This window comes from Aythya ferina, assembly GCF_964211825.1.
Source record: "Aythya ferina genome assembly, chromosome: 11".
Taxonomy (NCBI): Eukaryota; Metazoa; Chordata; class Aves; order Anseriformes; family Anatidae; genus Aythya; species Aythya ferina.
In genome coordinates, this window is record NC_140307.1 from 18,776,396 (window position 1) to 18,794,464 (window position 18,069).

General features: G+C 38.6%; 1 long non-coding RNA gene across 1 annotated transcript in view; it reads left to right on the top strand.

Annotated features, from left to right (window-relative positions):
* LOC311442733 overlaps window positions 1–18,069 on the top strand; it is a 54,074-nt gene that overhangs the window by 23,699 nt on the left and 12,306 nt on the right. The window lies entirely within an intron of this gene.

An 18,069-nucleotide genomic window follows, 5' to 3' on the forward strand; every position in this document is an offset into this window, starting at 1 on the left:
TTTCCCCTTGTTCAGCAGTATACTTTAAAAGGGTTTTCATGCCTCTGGATCATATGGTACAAAGAAAGGAAAATGACAACGTTATTCATATTTTTCTTTTTTTTCTTCTTTTTTTTTTTTTCTTTTGTTAATCCCCCCCCTTTATTTATTTATTTATTTATTTATTTATTTATTTATTTTTTAGGTTTTACACATTCAGAAGCAAAGTAACTCCTATCACAGTCATCAAGTCATCAACCCATTTTTCTGGCAAAATTTACTGTGATATATCACTGCAGTGGAGCTCAATTCAATATAAGGACTGAAGTTCAGTAAGCTTTACTTTTGAACTGCATAGAATTTGACGTACTGCTTGTAAATCCCTTAAAATATATTGAATTAACTTCTCATGAATATATATATATATAATTATTGTAATGGACCTAATGGAAAATTATTCACACCTGTGTTTTCATTATGTGGAAAAGTAGGCCAAGGTGTAAGTTTTGTCATACTATATCTGAATTACTTCATGCATTACCACCTCCAAGTTTATGGCAGGGCATTTATGGCCAAAGTGGCTGCAGCTTTCAACGTTTAACATGCAAGCATCTGGGTGCCAGGGAAGGAAAAAGCTTTGCATGATTTGGTGTGGTGGGGTTTAATCTTTCTTTCTGACAAGTGCAAATTGACTTTGTAATGGTATTTCTTCTTGCTGAAAGTAATAACAATTAAACCAATTGTGGAATTCCTGTAAAAACTGCTGGCAGACTTTTCTTGAGAATACGATATGTATTTTCTATCTTCATTCAATTTCATCACCTAAGTAGCAAATCATTTAAAACTGCATATTATCATTCCAAGTTTGACTCCATTGTTTTTATTTTTAAAGGATACTATTTCTATTTAACTTATTTCTTATTTCATCTTACAGGACTTACAGTGTTACCTCAAAGATTAGGAGACAATTTTACTTTAAAAGTCGAGTTTGTTTATACATTAAGCTACTTCAATCTACTTTCTGGAGATGTAATATGAGAGGAAAACCTGCAGAGGGCACTATATTGTCTTAGATGAATTTGAAAGATTTCAGAACCAATGTGGATGTAGGCTTTCCTAGATTTCTGTAGCTTGGTAAAATTATAATCAGAAAATGTGTTCATATAGCTAGCTTTCTGGTAGCGATAAGTGGAGTTACTGATTGGTCATCAAGACAAATATCTCTATTTCTTATGTCTTTGAGGTGAAGGGATACAAAATGGAGATGCCAATTCTTGTCCTCTGCTTGCTTGCTTCACCAATAATTGTCTGAACATTTCAGCTGTTTAAATGATTGGGAAATTAATGTAGCTTAATAAGGTAGAATCTGAAAATGCCAAGTGTCAGTACAGGAGATCTGAAAAACACTGTTACAAAGTGTGCAAAATTAATTCTCATCAATTAAAGGGAAGGCTCATATTTCAGATATGAGCTCTCCCTCCCCATCAGGAGAATGGTACAGTACAGTTATTCTGGCTGAAATGATTCATGAATGGAAATTTCTGTTGATTGTGTTATTCCAGAGATTAATAGTTGCTCAACTCTATTTATACGGCAAAACAATTTTGGTGGATATTGGAAAGTGATAAAAATGTTGTGTCCCACTGTGTGCTTGCAAAGTGGATTTAACTTAAAATTCAGTGGATTTAAAATATGTACAGCAAGTTACGGCATACCTTTTCCAGTTGTCTTGATATTTTTGTTTAGAGTGAGGGTTTCTGTGAGCCAGCTGGTGCCTCGGCATTGCCACAGTCTGCCTTGTTTTTTTTTCTGCAGAATTTTAATAGCATTTACTTTCTAGTTTCATTTCTACTCGTGCTTTGATTTGTCTGAAACAGTCACGTCTTTTAGCTGCTATTACATAGTGAAACTGGTTTTAGTCACTTCAGAACCACTATTTACAAAAGTGCTTTTTTTTTTTTTTTTTTCTTTTTTCTTTTTTCTTTTTTCTTTTTTAAATTCAGAGAGCTGAAACAGACCTCAAGATCAGCTCTGGTTGCAAGGTGATGCTTTATAGAGAATGGTGAACAATAACAAACTCGCACAGCTTGCAAAGTGCTTGGCTAAAAAAACATACGGGTAGCAATTGCCTGGATTTTTTACCTTGGGTCTCCTAGCTTTTCCTATTTTGAATGGTCTTCTAGCTCTGTAATTGAGGGATTTTATGAGATTGTGAGTGGTGTTGAGATAGGCATTCGAGAGGCCACCGAGGATTTCCACTGCAGTTTAGCAGTTTTTTCTACCTGCAAAATCAAGCAGGTGCTGTAGAGGAAGGAGGGAGGGTGGGGGAAAACAGACAGAGAAGAGCTGAGTAATCTTGACTCTGATCTTGCTTTAAAGGGGTTGCAAATGATCTTTACCCTTCAGGCTTTTGGCCAAACTTTCATCATTCACTTCCAAGCCCCAGCCTGAGCAACCCTCCTGGTGTGCAGGAGAGAAGCTGATACTACCCGTGTGATCAGACCCCCCTGCAACTCAGCACTGAAAAAATACTCCTGTCCTTCTGCACTTCTGTCAAGGGGACTTGAGACAGGCCAACAGATTCCTGTTTCTTAATAAAGTCAAATTATTCAGACATCAAGGGAAAATATTTGGCAGAGGGATAGCTTCTGTTCAAGTCCTGTAAGGTTCACTGGGCTGGCAACTTGCTGGGAAAGGGGGAGTGTGTTTTTCTGACAGGACCCGCAAGCTACCATCTGTAAATTACCTCTTAAAAATGTTAATCATTGTATGGCAGAGATATGGAAGCTCCTTCTAGTGAGAGATTTTCACAGAGGAACAGGATAACTTGATGCCATTTCTGTGGTTCTGTTCTCTGCTTCCTTGTCACTGGAAGTTGTATTGGGACTTTTGTGGTTTCCCTGCTACTGCATGGCTAGACCTTTCAGATCATGGGGCAGCTGTCATAAAAAGAAAATTTGAAAAATTGGAAAATGTGATGGAAAATGATCTGTTCATCTTGATCTGTAGATTTAAACTAGAGGAAGGTGAGCTGCAAAGCCATGGAAAAAGCAAGAAGTCCTTTTTTGCATTGTGGCAAGAAAGAGCATGCAAAAAATCCTGCATTTGTTTGTTACTGCCAGCGAAGCCAGTTTCCTTGATGCTTATCTCATGTCCTGGAGTTCCTGCTAGGCATTGTGAGGGGGAAGTTAGCAACAGCTCTGCAGAATGGCCTCTAAGTTAGACTCTGCACAGCTTTGTATTTCTGCTACAAAAGAGCACATTTAATTCACATCCTGTGGAAGGCAACAAAATACTGAAGAACTTGGAGAAGATAGATTTGTTCAGATTGTTGAGAAGATGACTCAGGACTTTTAATAGCCCTTTCCTGAAAGCACCTACTGACTATTGCCTGAAAGTAATTATTCCTTGCGAGATGAATGGCAATATCGTGTATTTGCTTCTGCCTTGTGTTACATCTGACGAGCACAACACCGTGATACAAGGGTGAGTTGGGAGCTGAAAAAAATCTATCAGATAGCTGCTCTGGTTTGCTATCCTAGCTGATGGAGGCAACACAGATATTAAAGGTTAAATTAACGGGATGATCTGTACCACCCTTAGCACTTTCACATCAAGGTTCAGATGTGGTCCTATTTTTGAACATTCTTTCCCTAGAACTAGGATTTCTGGTTGCACACTATGGTTAAAGTGGAGCTACATGGACAAAGGTTAAGATCATCAAATTCACTCAAAAAAAAGTACTTGCATTTCTTCTAAAACTGCTCCTGCAAAATTTCTAAATAAACTTTCCAACACTGAAAGAACAGGGATATAGGTAGCCTGTGCCAGTGCCCCAGATCTGTCAGCACTTGTGGACTCCAGTAAAGCTCAGCACAAGCCTCTGCCTGCACGCCTCTTCTCTGGGCTTGTACTCCAGGTCGATGGCTGTCAGTGGCTGCACGGCGTGCAGTACTCTTAGCACAACGGAGATACAGGGAAGGACAGAGCTATTTGCCATAGCTTTTTCTATAAAGAAGTGATATATAAAAATACTATAACTTGCTAATGAGCAGCAGCCTCTGGCATGCACCACGGTGGCATATAAATGAAGTCCACAATGCTGTGGATTGGATTACAGTAGAGCAGGAACTCTGCAACCAAATGAAACCGTCCAGAAAGACCACATGTAGTGTATATAATCCCTTTGATCAGAACTAGGGCATGTCACCATCAAAACCACTTCTTAACTGTAATAAAACATGCACAGGGTCTGTAATAATTACAGATACTGGATTGCTGATCTTGTCTGAAACACCAAAGTCCATTAAGCCAGAACACTCCCATCTGTTTCCGTGGTGTTTCTGTTTGGCACCTAATACCTGATATGGAAATGGTATGGGAATTAGGAAGCAAGACTATTTCCCCTTCCTTTATTACTATTTATTATTATTATTATTATTATTTATTTTTAACCTCTAAAAAACAACCCTGAAACTTTTAAAGCTATATTGTATCTTGAAGACCATTTCTGTTACACATTTATAAACCTCTGTAAATAGGACTCTCTAATGAACTAGCTGGCAGAGCCATAATCGTATTACTGCAAACAGAACCTGCTAATAAGTAGGAGCAGAGCTACTCTGCATCTATCTTTATGTAGACATTGAGGTGAAAAACAGTTGTCATCCGTTTGGGTGTATTGATTTATGTAGCTGACTACAGGGCAATTTAAAGAAGATTAGAGAGAGGCAAACGTGTTTGTCTCTCTTCTGTGCTGATTCATGTGGGAAACTGCCTCAGCAAACAGTAATTATTGTTTCATTGAAACAGCTTTTAATATAGTAAATTTCACCTAGTGACAAAGTAATGTGACTATTTGAAATAGCAAACGGTACAGAAACCTGCTGGGAATATCGATAGCATAGCACCAAATTAGAAGTGTATGCAGTAGTCTGTCAGCTTCTGTTCTGCTAACTGACGTATAGAGAAATGCAGAGAAGCCAAGTGTGCATATTCTTTAAGATTAGTTTTCTGAATTCTGTTTTTATCTTCTTCTGGTTGCCTTTAATCCAGCTAAATGTGTAAACGAGAATCCCATTTTCTTCTAGGAACAGGAAAAAAATACTTCCCTTTTTAGAATGTTGCATTAAATATATAAATATACATATATGTATGTATATGTACTTATATTTGTCCCTGAGATGTGGATCATTCAGTCTTGTCTGAGGCCCTAATTACAAATTTAAAATCTTTAACTTGAAGTGTGTACTTCTGACTAACTCCTTGTGTGTTTGCTTGTTCTGTCTGATGACTGATAAGCACATCTCCAGAGCGTATAAAGAACCTGTATTTATTCAATATGTTTTGATAGTTCAGTCAGAACGGATTCAACAGAAACATTAACAATGTATTTTAGTGAATATTTTCAAATCAATACCATGACAGCTTCCAATCCTTCCATGGATTCTGTGACTTGGAAAGTACTTTATAAAACACCATGTGGAGGCTGGAGATGGTCCTGGGCACCCTGTTCGAGGGGCTCTGCTGGAGCAGGGGCGTTGGACCAGGTGACCTTCAGAGGTCCCTTCCAGTTTAACAATTCTGTGGTGTGCTGTCCCAAATCCTATGCTAGGGAGATGCCAGCTCTTTTGAGAAGGCTAATGTCTGATACTTTATTCAGTATAACTGTCTATTAATTAGCTAATTAGTAATTTGCTCCGTACTTTAGCACTAAAGGAATGCATTCAGGGTTGTAGTTTGCTTTAACACTTCTGTTGTGCATCAAAGAAGTGAAAATAAATGAAAGCTTTTTGGTTAGTATGTGTTGCCTGCTGGTATTAGTAAGAAATCTTTCTGCTGTAGAGTGAGCGTGACTTCATGTGGTGGAGGATTGACACTCACTCATATAAAAGCCACACAAAATGTTAGACTCTTTGCTTACCTTTCTTCTCCCTCTCCTTTCTGTGGTTGCATTTTAAGATTGAAGTTGTTTTTGAGGTCTGTGTATTCATCAGTTGGATTTCTACACTGAACCCAGCATTATTCAAGACTGACAACTTTCATTTGTGTCTCTGGTAGCCCTGTTCCTTTCTTTCCTGGAAAGATTAAGAACACAGCAGAGATTCAGATTCAGTTGGAAAGTTTTCTGAAACCATACAGGTTTGATCTGAAGAGAATGAAGCTTGTACCACTATGTTACTGAAGAAAAAATAAAGGAGGTGGGAAATTTTCATGGAGAAAGAGTAGGGCAAATATTAAAACCTGGAGTTTTGTGTACAGTAAGATCATCTGACTAAATAACCTGCTGAGATTTTTTTCTTAGTGTTTCTACTACGGCATAAGAAGGAAGTTCAGGGGCTTCACTACACATTCTTTGAAGTTCCTGACATTTTCTCAGGTGTGCCTCTATTTTGGCAATTCAATGCTTAGAAAAATCAATAAATACTTTTTATTTTTTTTCTTTCTTTTTTTTTTTTTTTCCTCTAGTATTTGCTTATCTGCTTCTTAGTTCAGCTTGTATCCAGAATAGGGAAGATAACACCATGCAATCAATCATTTCTCAGCAGACATCAGCAATTTCTCTACAGCCTAGCACTTCTCTAACCCAGTGCTTAGGATGCTCAGTTTTGCTTTGCTTTAAGTGTGCATTTAAGAAAAGATCCATATAAAACATAATATAAGCACAGAAAGTAGGCATACCAAACACCTAAATAAGCCTTTATTTTTGTTCACTGACTGGTAAGCTACAATTTCTCCCCATGTAACATTTTTCAGGGACAATTTTTGGCTCAGCTGAAGTTTTCTCTCATTTTTATGTCATAGCGTTACTTATAACCTTTGGTTACCTCTAAATAATGTCTTCATTCCCCTGTAACTGGAATGGATTGAAGTAACGAGTCATGGCAGAAGGGACTCCAAACTGGTGCTGGAATTCATTTGGCTTGTGAAAAATGGGGATTTGGCCAGTGGGGCAGTAATTATAACATCTCCTTGTGTTTTCAATAGCTGTGGACAGACATTTTTTATACTGCCTGGAAGGCAGTCAGTCAGCGAATTGGTCTTCTCAGAAAAATGACAGAGCATTGCAACTAAATATTGACTAATAAGTCATTTTTGTTAGGTGCTTTGTTTCCAGCTGGCCATTGTATGCATGGAAGTGAGATAGTTTGGTTGGCTAACCAACCTCAGTGACAAAGTGTTTTGCACTGACTTTGCTAATAACAGTTTGTTAGAGCCTGCTTATGCTATGGCAGTCCAACAATTTTACTAAAGGGCAACGATGGAGACAAACCAGTTTATGAAATTTTTCATCTGGTCTTTTATCATTTCAGCATGTTGTAATGTGTTTGTTAGCATTTTATTATATATTGAAGTCTTAAACCTTGATCTCTTTCTAGATCTCTCTCTCCATTCTTCTCTCCTTTCCAATGTTTATGTTGTAAAGGCAAGGAAATATTTATAATTTCCCTCCAAAACATTTTTTGGAAGTTGTCCTTTATTCTGTAGCTATTTTGAGTTCCAATGAAAATAAATCTTCTACTCTGGAAAGGTATCGTATCACAAATACTCTTAGTTCACACTCCAGGGAGTTCCTAATGCTCAGTGACAATACAAATGGCACCCATTAGTTTGCAGTTTTGCCAAATTACTTCAGTTACAAATAATGAGACTTTAAGGAATCCTGTGGGATTCGGTAACCCAAGCAACTGCAACCAGATAGGAATTGAAAATTATTTTTCTGGTGAGGCAAAAGATAAAAAGTACATGGAATCAAAGAGTGTGATATATGTTTTGGTTTTGGATTAATTGAGTGATAGATGAAAGACCTTTTATTTCACCCCAAACACTCCAAATTTAAGTTCGGAAACAATAGTATACAGTATTTTTCAAGCTTATGACTGTCTCTAGTAGGGCTAAAATGTAGCTAGTGACAGTTATAAATAATGCAGGCTGTATTAATGCCATGTGCTGTGGTATGATTTGTGTTTTAAGACAACCAAACTCAGCTTTGTCAGGGGAGTGATTTTGAGTGAAAGGTTCCAGCAAGCCATAACCTCTTAATATTAATTTTCTGACATTATTCTTGTCTGAACATAAAGATCCAGCTCTGACAATTGTAAGCTGATATAAAAACTCACTTGGGGAAAAGTCTGTGTTTGTGACTGGTCCCTGGTCAATATTTTAGTGCCTTTCTTTTTTTTTTTCTGGATGCTCACAGCAGCAGCTGTGGCTGCAGTTCAGAGCCCTAGTTTTCTACTCCCAAAGAGCAGTAATAGGAGACAGGGTGGGTGCTCACAGCAAGTGCCAACTAGCAGAGTGGCTCCAGGCCAGAGTAGCCTTAACAAATCCAATACTTTACTGTGACCTGCTGCAGCACTGAGTTCTCCTTCAGTAATTTTCATTGCTTTCTGACTTCCATCAATACCACCTTTCAGCTGCAAGGCCAATTCCTTTATGTATACCCTATTGGTCTGACTGACATCTTCCATCTAACGTGTTTTCTGTCTGCAAACAGTTTTTACCAGTTTGTAACTGACACGCTGAAAGGGCTATATTATGGGGAGTGAGAGGCTCAGGAAGAAAGGGCTTTGTGAGGACCAAATAATAATAAGCAGCCATAGCAGTGATGCACTTTTTCCTTTCCTACATTTACTTACAAATACATGTTCAATTGATAATTCCCTGATGTAAGTTTTGGTCTGATGGGGCTCCAGGACAGACAGATCTTTGAAGGGGACGTGCCCAAACAGGCTCCTAACTGAGATGCCCACAATGCCCCCAAAAGCTTTTACACATTTTTTTTTGTCACTTCTAAAATATTTTATTAGAATGAAACTCAAAGATTTAATGTTTAAAACAAAAAATCCCAAATGCACAGAGAAGGAGGAACAAGAATTAGAGAATTTGCACATGATTCTCCTGGGATGATTTTTTTTTTTCCTTTTTAAGAGGTTACAGAGGGTAAAAATCCGGAGAGGACTACATGGTTGTATGGCTTGCAGAACTTACTTTTTCTGAGTCTCAACATCTCTAAAGATTTTTTTAAAGGTTTTTACATATGTGTGTGCTTATCTTTTGATATACACTCTATGTTGCACATTTGCAGTTGTCCCTGTTTGTATGACATATTAGTTCTTCATCTTCCACTGAAGCTCTGCTATACTACTGAAATGATGTAACTGTAAAGACCAACAGACCAAAGCTTAAAAAGTGTTGGAACACTTCTGGAGGTTTCTTCCATTTCTGATAAGGAATGAATTGAATGTTTGGACTGCAGAGCTTGTATGTAGCTGTCTCTTTTTACTGTAAATTCTTGATTGATTTTTATCTGAGAGAAGTTGAAAAATAAAACTCTTGAATATGGATGATATGAAGATAAAGAGCTTGAATTCAGATTCTGATATAAAGTACAGAGAAAATATTTCAATTTTATTTTCCTTATTTTTTTTTCATAATTCAGTAGCTTTTAAAATCAGAATTTAAATGATATTTAATTAGGCTTCTCTCTCCTATAGTACTAACAAAACAGGAGAAAAGCCTACTTTTATGTTGAAGCAAAAGTGCTTGCAAATAAACTGGTGTTTAATCAAGTGATCTGGGTTAGACCTCAGTCCTCTCTCTTTGTTGGTACTTCTGATGTTGTGGATGAATTTGTAGCACGTATTTCTGAGATGATAATGAGACTCAACTCATAGAAGCATTGGGAAAATACCGAGCTTTGTAAACTGATTTCTCATCATCAGATGAAAAACTAGCTAAGCGAAAATTTATGCCACAAAACTTCAAGTGGCTGCATTAAGAGAATGTTTAAAATGTATCTGCAATTAAGCTAGGAGATGTTTTCACGAAACTGCTATTAGGTAATTGATGGCTCTTTCAAGAGAGGTAAGATGACAGCACAGCTGCTCTATAAATCACGAAAATTAATGTTTTTCCTGCACTTTTCTAATAGCACTGTTCTTGATTAAATCTTCTGTTCTCTGCTCTTGCTCCTAGAGAAATCTTGGTGCTGATGTCAGTGAGACTGTCAGCATCTCATTCACAGAACAAACAACCTGGCTGCTCTCAAAGGATTTGCAGTTCTTACAATGAAAATAGCCCTTTCAACATAAATCAATATCCCAAAGTCATAGAAAGTCTGTAGCCAGGCAAATAAATAGTTGCACTAGAATATTCTTAGGCTCACTTTATACATTTTGTGCAATCACCGATGTGCTAAAAACATTGACTAGGTCAGAAATAAATGAGATACTAAGTGGATCAATCAAAGCAGTTATCTAATTAGGTTGGGTATAAAAACATGTTTTACAACTTCTTACCTACTGGAGTACGAACGGTTGATAAGCCAGGGAGAGTTTTGCTCAGGAGGAGTACTGGTGCAAGGCCCTCCTTCCGTGGATAAACCTTTCTTGGAAAGAGACTGCTCACTGTTGTGTGGCTGATAAACAAACCTGATACACAAAGGGCAGGCTGTGCAAACTGGGATCGTTTCATTTCATCAAATATGGGTGTTTGTGTAGGAACAGAGGACCTTTAGGTATCTTTGGTTTGTTTGTTTTCCCCATTTCTGAAATTTGATGATATTTTACCCTTGTTATACATGTCAGTATGATTTAACGTAAGTTCGTGTCTCATAAAAAAGCATGCGTTAATGTTAACTGTGCTTTGGGAAAGAAAGTGAACTAGGTCTACAGAGCTTCTTTCCAAACTGAATTTTTCTGTAACAAAAAACCATAGATGTCCAAAGGGTTTTCCAGCTGGAATTTAACAGGAACTGAATATTATTATGGCCTGCATTTTGCAGGGGTTGTTCAAATATTTTTCAGTTCTGATTTCCCACAAGATGTGCAGGAAGCCTGAGTATCAGTGGTGAGTGTTGACAAGCAGTACAGCAAGGCTTACACTGAACCTGGAGAACATGGCAAAAACAAGTGTCTGTGTTTGTCATGAACAGGACAACAACAAAAAACAGTGAAATGGGGGTTGGGGGAGGGCGTGGGGGGTCATTGTCAAATGTACACTTTATCTAATTGTAAATGAATTTGGAAATCTTTTTGTTATACATTTTAGATGCTCTTTTTTTTACTCAGACAGCCCGCCCCCAAGATGATGATTAGCTCTGTGAGGTGCAGCAGCCTTTCTGAATACTCTCTTCTGAATGCACTGCATCCTGATTCACGGGGAGCTTCTTAATTTTTTATAGCTTTTCAAAATCTACTGTCACAAGACAGTAATGAAAATAATGAAACATCCTTATGGGGAAAAAGTGCTATTTTCTTTTTGATTTTTTCCCCTGCTCACTTTCTCTACTTTCCTCTCCCTTTCTCTCCTCTCAGTTGTTTCTCCCTGACATCTTACTGGGAAAGATTCTCTTTTCCATGATAGGAAATATTTGGAAGGCATTATACAAAACATCAGCACTTCCAGTTTTCTCTGGTTGCATTTGACAGTGGTTAATGAAGTCCTGACAGAAGCTAATTAAGTTGTAAACAGTCTTCTAGCTGTAAATACATCTAGTGGGGAAATGAGCAGTATTATTGATAGGACTCCTTCCCTTGATTGCTTATATTGGAGCTTTGGGCTTTAATGTTATGCAAAGCAATGGGAGATACAGGCATTATTAAAGACACCTGCATGTTCAGCATGCTATTCATTGCCTCTTTTGAATTTATGTTTCAATTAAAATAAATAAATAAAAAAAAGGTGGATCCCTGCTGTCTGCTCTTGTTGCAGCTTCCAGGGGACCCCTGGGGAAGCTCTGCTCAGGGTGGCACTCGCAGGCTGCCGCTTGTTGGGGACAGCAGGGAGGCAGGGCAGCGGGCAGGGAGCCAGCAAAGTTCAGTCAGGAAGAGCTGACTCACCTGACTTGTCCTTGCAAAATTTTGCTCATTTGGCATTTCTCTCATGGAAAATTTCTGTCTGTTGAGGAACAGCGCCACATCTGAACTGGCTGGATTTGTCAGCTCCCTTTCCATGCTCCTTGAGGAGGGCTTGCAGGTCTGGAGCAGGGGTTGCAGAGCCAGAGCAAGCTGCTTCAGCAGAGCAATGCAGTGGGCTTGGACACAGACTGCTCAGCACAGGGCACCTGGTACCCTCCACTGAGACCCTGGGGGTCTGCTGGGGGAACTGGTGTAGCTGAAACAGTTCCTGAAATAACTATGAAATCCAGTCAGTTCTTAGCTAGACTGGAATATTTTACTCTGAAGATGCCTGAATTAAATGGACAGATTTCAAAACAGCAAACACAAAAAATCACCCCAAACTTTATGCTGCAGTTTAACAGTATCCTGTGAGACATTTGGGTGTGTGCATTGACAGGCCCTAAAATGCCCGTGTTGGTTTTGTCTTGCAAGTACCCAAGAAGAATGGTATTTACTGTTTCTCTCTATGACATTGTGCCACTGTTGCCCCTTTTTTTAAGCAGAGTTTTTTTTTTGTATTTACCTATTTATTTATAGCACATCTTGTTATAGCAGCTGTCTTTCTACCTTTACTTTGCCATTTAAGCATAGAATTTCAATTAGACCCTTGTCACCTCTGAAGTATTGAAACCATTTACAGTATTGTTGACATGTCAGTTATAACGCCTTCCTCTGTGCTCTTCAGAGAGATGGCCAAAGGGGACTGTATGTGATGAAGATCAATTTAATTATTATTATTTTTTTAATGTTTGCCTTTAATATAGTCAAATAAATGGAATTTTAAAATAAACTTAACTGTTTGAATCCAAGGGAAAATACAAAGCAAGCATGAGGATAGAATATAACAAATCTTCATACTCTTGTTATTGTTGTTGACTTTGTCTCTCTCTCCTCTGTTTAACAAGAGCTTTGCATATTTATGTGAAGAAACTTCTTGACAATGTATTGGTTTCTGCAAAATCTCTCCTCCTTTCTCTGCAGTTTGTGCTCCAACCACAACAGGCTGTACAAACCACAGCCATGGTTTGCTCACCTGTATGGCCCCAGCAGACACAGAGCGTAGTAGCAGCATTGGATTTCCTGCACGTGCACAGCTCCGCTGTGCCACGTGTGCGTGGCAGGTTCCTGGGCCAGGCTGCATTTTAGAGGGCACAGGGAGGAATCTGGACATGCAATTTGGAGATGCAGTTCTGAAGTTTATAGTTTAAGACTTTTCTCCAATAAAAGATTTTCTGCTTCAGTGTACATGAGGTTTGCTTTATACGTTGGTCATGTCTTAATTGGTCATGTCTGAATCACTGGAGAGGAAATCTGCAATATTTGCTTTCATATATGGTGCAACTGTGTTAGCGCCTGAACTAACAGAAAATGAAATCTTCCAGCTTTAGTAGTAAAATGGAAATTTGGAGAATACTTGGTCCTAATACAAGTAGTATTACAGTAGAATGAGGCATTTGCTTTCTTCCAAATAATAGCAGAAAGTCAAATGAACAGTGATTGCCAATAGACATATTTTTCCTGAATGATCAAAGATAACTTCCAGTAACTTCACACAAATAGCTAACAGAAAACAAAGGAAGAACAGAAAATAAAGTTGCCAGACTTTATGTCCCTTTGGGATCAAGGGTCATTGAGTCATGCAGAGATATTGAAGCAACAGAAAGTAGAAGTTCTCTAGAAGCAAAATAAAAACACAGCTCTTTCCTTTCCTCCCATTCACAAGGTCAACACACGCTCTCCTCTGCTACTTAGCTGTAATTTCTGCCTAAGAGCTGCTCTGTCAGGTAGAGTGGAACTGAGCAGTGTTTGAAAATGTTTGCATTTGCCCTGAATAAATGTAACATTGGCATAGTGGAATGCTACTTGTAACTGAGACTGGGGACTGCATTGCTATCCATGCAGTAATGTCCCTTATGAAGCTTGTGTTAGCTCCTGTGTAACTATGCGGCCCGTCCGGGAATGTGTGTCCTCTTTCCTTTCCATCACGGGCTGTTTTCCCAGGGCCGTGCAGCTCTGGCCTCTCCCTGTGCTGCAGCAATGAAAGATGCACACAGTAAGGGTAGCATTTCTACTGCCTTCTTAGCAGGGAGACAGAGCTTCTTCACAAGGTGACTTGGGAATACAAGGGCTAGAGAGCCAGAAGTAATCCTTTCGAGGTGCAGGGGATGACAGAGCTGTATTCCTGGTGCGGCACTTGGATCTGCTTGGGCAGCTGCAGCTGGGTGGTGAGGGAAAGGCTGCCCATGCTATGCTGGGCAGCTGGGCATGCAGAGACAGTCACAGCCCCCTGGAAACCTGCAGCAGGAAAGCAGACCACGGGCAGTGCCATGGCTGAGAGAGGGGACACCTCTCTAGGAGCTGTTTATGGGCCTGAGGAGTTTGCTGAAAATCACGATGAGCTGAAAAGTGTTGTATTAGAAAGTGAAGAGCAGTAGAAAGAAGCACTGTGCAAGGACACAGTAGGAAGGGAAAACAAAATTTGTTCTGAAGTCATTTAATTTTAATCTGTCCATCCCAGCAGGTCTACCTTTTCTTGCTTTAAAAGGTTACCTTGGTCTAGCTTTCCATATGCTTCATTTTAATGAAACCTGGCTTTACAGATTGGAAACCTTTGGTGCCTTTTGGCTTTGAAGTAGTGAAGCAGCTCCACTTTGAGCTGCTGGCTAGTTCAGGTCTTATAACACATGGCCATCAGGAGAGAAGAATAGATGTCCAGAAATGTAGAAATGTGCTTTTGAAAAAGGAATGATAAAGAAGAAATGCAGCCTCCAGTAAAAGCTCCAAACAGCCAAAATACCCAACATACCCAACACCACTCTTTTTGTCACTGCGTTCAAGAAGATCGCTGCATAGTCACTGTTTGAGTGGCTCTTCTGGCACATGCACTATTGCTTCAGCCTAGGAAAAATAAAGTAGCACTGTGCAGGATATCTCAGCAGGGAAAAATCATAGAAACAGAGCAGAGCTTTGGCATATGTAATTTCCTTTTTTAATTCTCTCTCTCAGTTTATGTTTCGTTCTCCCATTGTAGATTCTTCATTTCCATCTTATATTTGTGGATCACATTGCTAAATATGCAAGGGTATGAATCCAAATTAAGAGGTACTGTTAGCAGAAAATAAATTGTTTTGTTCAAGCTATGGCCATGCTTCTCAGGACATTGTCAATGTCACAGGATTTGGGTTGATGCTAGGATTACTTGGCTGTTTTTTTTTTTTTCATGTTCTCATTCCTTTTCATGAGAAATTTAAATGTCTTTCAAAATAGTTATCTTCACAGCTGTGTAGATTTAAATGAGAACTGATAAGAACAGCAAGTGTTGGGGGAAATGATGGCATCAAGATTCACCAAATACTTAAATTTTACTTCTCCGCACCCACATTTTAAATTTACAACCTCCTTCCCTTGGATAACAAGCATTAACTTTTTTCTTTTTCTTTTCTTTTCTTTTTTTTTTTTTTTTTTTTGTATTCTTTTTCTTTCTTCTGGTTAACACCAAACTGAAATTATCTGCTTCATATCAGAATTGTTTTGACTAAATATATTACTCATGACATATATTTAACCTCTTGGTGTGGTATGAAAAAGCATGCCAATGACTTTCTTAATACCTACTTTCTTTTGTTTGAGTGCCTATCAGAGCCTTTAGCTTTGCTTTGCATTTGAATAAATGTTGTAAAAGTGGGAAGAATGTTGATGAGATTGAACGTTTTAGCTTCAGGGTTTGACACTCTAAATCTGGCTAAAATCTAAACTCTTTAATGTTTCTTTATCTGTACTGACAAAAAAAAAAAGTAGCGTAGGCTGAAATTCTAAATGCTCACTGAAGTGCAGTGGCACATAGTGATTTCCTTGCTTTAGCTATGATTCTTCGTGTTTCCCTGGCTGTTCAACTAAAATCATTTTTGTCTCTCCTATAGCACATTGCAGGCTAGTGATTGAGAACTTTTTGGAGAAACTGCACAATATTGCAGGAGGTTATTCAGATCCTATCTTTACTATGAATTTTGTAAGTCCTACTATTACTGTTAATGACAGGTCTGGGGAATGCTGGCAGCTGCTTTGTAGTTTTTCCTTCTAGCAAGACCTGCAGTGTCAGGCACCACATGCCACTATCCTCATCACAGGGGCTCGCTGCTGCAAAGCTGTTCATATCATGTTTTCCTCCTGAGTTCCCGTTCTAACAAGGAAAGTAGCAAGTGCCGGATTTCTTTATCGTAAACTAAGGATTTCTGATTTGACAAGCGGAGATGAAAGTCAAACAATTTTTAGGCAGCAAGGGAATTCAGTACCCTGCTTGTTTGACATTACTGAGGCACTTTGCTGGTGGTGTTTCTGAATATTAACTAACCTAATGTAAAAGGTTTGATGTCAATCTAGAGAAGCAGTTGTTTCTTTAGAACTGGGTCTTGGGCCAGTCATGGGAGTGTCTGACCTGCCTGGAAAATGGGGGAAACAGTGTTATTATGCAGGACTTTTAAAAATGGAAGTTGTCACATGAACCTCTGGTGCTTTGTGGCAACAAATTTGAAGAAATTTATAGTAAAGCAAGTCCTTATACAAACTGAAAGTGCTAGCAGAACTTAATTACGGGCAGAGGCCAGCAGGAAGAGAGCTGAGTGTCAGATGAATAGCTCCCCTAAAGGTTTTAATTTTTAATTATAGATTACAGGAAGATTTTGCTGAGTTCCCTAAGATCAATATGGAGTACAGATCATTCATTCTCACTGCAGTGCACTAGTGGCATAGTTATAAATATTCAAAAAGAAAATGGAAGTAATGTAAACAGGCCCCTGTTCTGAAGACAATTACATTGACGTACAATACCGTTATGTGCTGTGACATACTGCAGCCTGCTCAAAGGCAGTGGCCATGTTCCAAAGGTCTAGGAGTCCACAAGAGAAAAACTATGTAATTAGTGACTGCATATATTCATCATGCCTGATTTTTCCCCAAAGATTCCTGCTGGTGGATTTTTCCCCAGCAGGTGAGCAGGCTGCGTTGTAGTACAGTAATGTTTGTCAGAAAGCAGTGTCTGGTACAGCCCTGCAAGCACTGCTCACTTCAGTGCATGAGCATCACACTTTTTTTTTTTTTTTTTCCTGAAGTATGGCATTTTATTGTTTTGCTTAATTTTTCCTCAAATTGAGTTGCTAAATTACTGACCTTTACCCACTTGGAGACTGTTATTCTGAGATTATTAGATTAATAATTACTGTATTCAATTATTATATTTAATATAGTCAGCCAGTAGCTATGCTACTCCCTAAAATAGATTAAAATAAGATTCAAATTTAATTCAACAAACTTTTGATTATTTTTCTGTTGCTGAATAATGCTGAAAAACATATGGTTATTTCAGTTTCATATTTATGTAGTATTGATTTTTTTTAAATTTATTTTTTTTGATGAGCAAGGTAGAGTTATCTCTATTGAAAATTTTCTAAGATAAAATGACTCTAATCAAGGCACCCTGGTAAGCTGTCTGCATGGCTGATGTAAGCATGGCTGCTTACACTTACAAGATTTGATCCTAACTTGTGCTGCTGCAAGCTAGCTCACTTTGCTGTTCACAGAGATTGTGGCTTGATGACTGTTTTATGAGGGCCAAAGGGCTGGAAGGTTACACCGAAAGAAATGAGGAATATGTGGTGCAGGAGCTGTTTGCTGCAGATGCCAGAGTTAATTAAGGGGCTTCACTGAGCCTGGTTGTGGATGCTTCTAATGCACTATGCAATTGATTAGTTGTAATTATGTTTATGAGTTAGATTAACAAGACTACACTGATGTTCTGTTAGTTACCCATCATTATTTCAGTCCTGCTGGTCAGTGTAACAGAAATATTCTCTCTTATTCTGGTTTGTGTGGCAGAATGCAATGCCAGAGACAGACAAACTGCTGACTGAGGTGGGCTCTACCTTTTAAGAGTATTTCAGTTGAAAAAAAATTACCTGTAAATTTTGCAGAAGAAAATAGCTTTTGGAGACAAAGTCTTAGACTGAAACTCTTCAAACATACCAAATGTCTTATGCGTCGATGGGGGAATGGGGATGGATGGTATTGTCTTCAGCTTGTGGAGTTGGCAGACAACAGGACATGAAATCACACGAGCAGCACACGCGGAACAACTGATGTTCCTGGCAGGTAATTAATTCTCTCAGGTGTACTTTTTTTTTTTGTTTGTTTT